Raw genomic sequence first — 5,538 nt, 5'->3', positions numbered from 1 at the left:
CCTCATGGAATCCAGAACATGGTCCTATAAATTCATAAGGATAAACTGTATCAGCTACTATATATAGCCCAGCATGTCATAACATGAATCAATACATCTGAACTTCATGCAATGGCTGCTCTTCTAGCATCTCTCTTCTGGGGTCAGTGGGAATGAACCAACACTTTTGTGGACTAAAAAGGGGTGCTAAAAAGTGATATTCTTTCTCTCACTGTAGTAAGCCTCTGTTCACATTAGGATGCAGTGCTGCCAAATTCAGTCTGTTTTCCAAGGGCTCAATCCTTTTCCCATTGAAGTCAATGATAAAACTCCGCTTGTCTTGAATGCTGGCAGAATTGGGACCCAACTGAAAAACCATTGAGCAGGGGTGGCCAAACCATGGCTCGCAAGCCGCATGCAGCTCTTTTACTGTTAAAGTGCAGCTCATGGAAGCCTCCCACCCACCCCTTCTCCACCTATCAGGCTGGGGGGGGGTGAGCTTGGAACCTCTGTCTTGTAGTGGGGTAAGGGCTTCTGCCCAGTGGCAAGGAGGATTTCGGGGCTTCAGCCCTGCAGGGCATACCTGCTGGGGATTGGGGTTTCAGTAATAGCGGGGCTGAAGTCTTGAGCCCTGACAGGTGCCTCTTGTGGGGCTGAAGCCCCAAGCTCTAGCAGGCATGCCCAGGCTCTTGAACTTCTGAAAATTGTTGTATGTGGCTGAGAAGGTCAGTAAGTTTTCCCACCCTGCCATAGAGGGTATCAATGGCTGACTTTCCCCTTAGCAGGGCAGTTTGAAGTCCTTCCTTCTGCTCCATTTATGCTGGGAAATTTGGATCTAAATGATAGGCCTCAAAGAACCAGGTTTCATCCTTTTACAAACAGTAAATTATTTATTTCATAAATGCTGACTCACATAACTGAGATGAGTGTGTTAAATCAAGAAATGCCACGTCTTACCATGCTGAATGCTGTGAAGACTATAGTTAAAAAGTTCTCTGAAGATAGGGTTACCAACTTTCTAATTGCACAAAACTGAACACCCCCACCCTGAGGCCCAGCCCCAGGCTCACTCCATCTTTCTCCCTCCCCCCATTGCTCGCTCTCCCCCACCCTCACTCACTTTCACTAGATTGTGGCCACGGATTGGGAGGGGGTGCAAGCTCCAAGATGAGGGGTTCAGGGTGCAGGAGGGGGCTCTGGGCTGGGGCCAAGGGGTTCAGGGTGTGGGAAGGGGTGCAGGCTCCAGCTGGGGGTGTGGGATCTGGGATGCGGCCTTGGATGAAGGGTTTGGGGTATAGGAAGGGGCTCTGGACTGGGGCAGGGGGCACCAGAAGGGAATTTGGATGTGGGAGGGGGCTCAGGGCTGGGGCAGGAAGTTGTGGGGCAGGAGGGGGTGTGGGCTCTGGGAGGAAGTTAGGGTGCGGGAGGGGATTCCAACTTGGGGCAGGTTGAGGTATGGAAGGGGATTTGCGGTGTGGCTCCAGCTGGTCAGCACTTACCTCAGGCAGCTCCCGGAAGCGGCTGGCACGTCTGGCCGGGTGCTCTGTGCAATGCCCATGCCAGCAGACACCACCCCCACAGGCACTGCCCCCACGGCTCCCATTGGTTGCGGTTCCTGGCCAATGAGAGCTGTGGAGCTGCCGCTTGGGACGGAGGCAGCGAGTGGAGCACCTATAGCCACCCCTATGCCTAGGAGCCAGATATGCCAGTTACTTCTGGGAGCCAGGGAGCCTGCCTTAGCCCCGCCCCTCGGACTTTTAGCAGCCCAGTCAGCGGTGCTGACCGGAGCCACCAGGGTCCCTTTTCGACTGTGCGTTTCGGTCAAAAACCAGACACCTGGCAACCCTATCTGCAGATGAAAAAATGAGCTAAGCACTGGGACATGCTTTTCCAGGGCCTCTATCGCCACAGGGGGCTAGAACCAGTTAGGTGGGGCTAATTCTCCACTACCTTGTACTTGTAGCCCAGATCGGATCTGTCCCCCTACGCAACTGCAAAACCAGGCCCCTGTGGATGGGAAGCTGCGAACAGCGGCTCTGTAGCTTTGCGGCGGGGGTACATAGAGGGGTCCGGGAGCTGGGGCCGCTCCGCATGCCGGGACAGGCGGCAAAGAGCGAGATCACACGCGCGCAGCCGGCCTGCGCAAGCGCATTGCGGAAGCCATCCCTACGCCCCCCCCCCCCCCCGGGGATTTAAAGGGCCAGCTGCCGGGGGCCCTGCCGGGCTGCCCAGGATCCCATCTGCTTGCAGGGCAAGGAACCGGCCACCTCAGGGCAGGCGGGAGTGACGCGCCAGGCCCATGCGGGGAGCGGCCGCCCCCTCAGCCTGGATTCTCTGGATCGCGGACATTCCAGGGGAGATAAGCGGGGTGGGCGGGGGAAGCGGCCGCTTGCCCTGCTCCGCCCGCTCCCGGTCCCTGCGCCCCCGCCGGGATCGCGCCGTGCCCCGGTCTGGGGGATTCCAGCTGCAGCTGGAGCTCGGGAGCGGACGCGCCAGCCCTAGGCCCGTTATGGAGCCCGGGAAGCTCCTGAGCGGCGGAGCCTCCGTGGCCGCGGTGCTGCCAGCGGGCGGGAGCGGGGAGCGCCTGGGGAGCGCCACCCCGAAGCAGTTTTGCGCCCTGCTGGGCAGGCCGCTCATCAGCTACACGGTGCGGGCGCTGGAGAGGTAAAGAGCCGCCCCACCCCCTCCAGGCACCCCCGGGGACATGGCTTCCCACAGCCCCGTCTGCCGCCGCCTGTCCGCCCCACAGCCCAGCCCCTCCTACACCCCGGGACACCGCCCCGCCTCCACCCTCTTCCTCCCAGCAGCCGCTCCTGTCCCTCCCCCCGGACTGCACACCCCACCCTCTGGGATTAAACTCCCTATTGCTCCCTTCTGCCTTCACCTCGAGCCAGTGCTACCTGCCTGCCGCACCCTGCCCTGTGCAGCTTGGGGGCTCGGCCCCTTTCACCCCGAGCCCAGCTGCCACCCTCCGAACCCCAGATCCCTCCCTGGGGTTCTGGCACCAGCTTGTCTCCTCCTTAGGGTGCCCAGATAGCAAGTGTAAAAAATCAGGACTGGGGTCGGGGGGGTAATAGGTATCTATATAAGAAAAAGCCCCCAAAATTGGGATTGTCCCTATAAAATTGGGACATTTGGTTACCCTACTCCTCCTGCCACCCACCATTCTGAGGCGCTTTGCCACTGGCTTCATGCTCCAGGACTCGTCACCTGCTGAGTTCCCGCTCCCTCAGCTCTTGCATACTCTGCTTGTTTACTGCCCCCCCACCCCCCATGTATCTCTTCTTCCCTGGGCTTGTCTGCCCTCTGCTTCATATCCCTGGAGCAGTTGTCCCTTGTTGCATGCCCACTCCCAAATACACTTGGCAAAGTTGGGAACCCCCTACCCCACCTGGACTCAGAATCATAACCAATTCTATTTCTACTCCTGAAAAAAATCCATGGGTTTTATTGAGGGCTGGAGTAAAACAAGTGCAACTCCTGATGTGGTGAGCGTGAGCTGCATCCACTTATATGATGGTGAATTTGGCTCTGTTTCTACAACAGTATAGCTATTGTTAGAATTACATGCTTCGGATAAGCAAGTGTTTCTCTCTGATATCAAAATATTTATATATTAATCAGTTCTAGTTAAACCAAACAAGTCACGTCTGACTGTTCCTAATATGATTCTCCTGAGCTAACTTTTCTGCCCATAGCCAAAGCTTTTGGCAATGAAGGTGGGGTTAGTGTTGACTGACATTCCTGAGAGAGAGGGAGAAATCACATCCTCCAGTGCAGAAATCACTACAGGCCTCCTTTATGCCTGCCCCTGGCATCACATATGCATTAATACCCTGCCTTAATAGAAAACATGAACTGTCTTGTGGATTTAATTAAAGCTCAGTTGAATTGTAAATTGATACCCAACATAATGCAAGGCTGCATCTGTGGCTCTTCTTTTTTTTATGCTGAATTAAAGAATTCAAGTATCGGGACACTTCAGTTAATATTTTTTCCATTTTACAAGGTTGCTGGATTTTAGACATGTGACTGTCTGTGGATGGGTAATAAATGTTAACATAGTACACAGGCCTGGACCTTGGGAGACACATACTATAGACCAGGGTTGAGCAAACTTCGGCCCGCCAGCAGTTTTAATCCGGCCCTCGAGTTCCAACTGGGGAGTGGGATTTGGGGCTTGCCCCCGCTCCGGTGCTCCAGCTGGGGAGCAGGGTTGGGGGCTGCTCCACGCGGCTCCCAGAAGCAGTGGCATGCCTCACTCCCCCTCACCCCCCCCCCCCGCCCCTATGCATAGGGGCAGCAAGGGGCCTCCGCTCTGCATGCTTCCCCCACAGCTCCCGTTGGCCGGGAACCACAGCCAGTGTGGGCAGTGCCTGCGGACAGGGCAGCGTGCAGAGCCACCGTGCCTTGCCTCGCGTAGGTGCCAGAGAAGGGACATGCCGCTGCTTCTGGGAGCCTGCACCCCGTGCCGCAACCTCCTGTCCCCTTTACTGTTAGTGCCCCAGCAAGTCAGATTGCCTAAGCAGGCCTGCTTTGCTTTTCTTCTCTGAGGCTATAACCAGTGTAATTGCCTACTGTACTGCCTGATCCCCCTCCCACCCTCCTGCACCCCCCGATCCCTCCCCAGGCCCCCCCCTGCACCCCCAACCCCTCATCCCTAGCCCCACCCAAGAGCCCGCACCTCCAGCCAGAGCCTGCACCCCTTCCCCCACCCCAACCCCCTGCTGTAGCTCTGATCCCCCTCCTGCCCTCCGAACCTCTTGGTCCCAGCCCGGAGCATCATCCTACACCCCAAACTCCTCAGCCCCAGACCCACCCTGGAGCTCACCCCCCCCCGCTAGAGCCCCCCCCCCCCCCTTGTACCCCACTCCCATGCCCCAGCCCCTTCCCACACCCTGAACTCCTAATTTCTGGCTGCACCCTGGAGCCTACCCCTACCCCAACCAGAGCCCTCATCCCTTCCCGCACCCCAACCCCAATTTTGTGAGCATTCATGGCCCACTATACAATTTCTATTCCCAGATGTGGCCCTCGGGCCAAAAATTTGCCCACTCCTGTCCTAGGCTAACAAACTCATTGGCCATCATTCTGTTTAGCGCAAATGCAACAGAATGTAGTTAGTGGACCAATATCTGCTATATATTATCCAAAAATAAAATGGCAACTTTTTTTCTCATTTGATTTACATCACCCGTTTGATTTATGAATTCAGTATTCAAAGTATACACAAAAAAGCATTTTCCTTGAAGGGACTTTGCAATGATCCAAGACCTTCTGGTTCCAATGCCTCCAGAGTGTCTTGTCTGTTGACATATACCTAGTGGCAGGAGGCAGACCTTCCAATTCTAAAGAAAGGAGGGAATATACCCTTCCATACATTTTCAATCTTGCAGAAAAACCTCTGTTGTCAAAGATTAGGAAGCTGAACTCCAGCTAGTTACTCAGTTGAAACATGAACAGGTGTGTCAAAGGATTTCATCTGCCAAGAATCTGCTACAATAAATTTTTCTTGAGGCTTGTCGGTTATGTCCTTCACATATTGTATTCTGGCTTCCC

Source organism: Terrapene carolina, unplaced genomic scaffold (genome assembly GCF_002925995.2).
Source record: "Terrapene carolina triunguis isolate 2854851 unplaced genomic scaffold, T_m_triunguis-2.0 Scaffold31674, whole genome shotgun sequence".
Lineage (NCBI taxonomy): Eukaryota > Metazoa > Chordata > Testudines > Emydidae > Terrapene > Terrapene triunguis.
Note: the sequence above shows the minus strand (reverse complement) of the source record.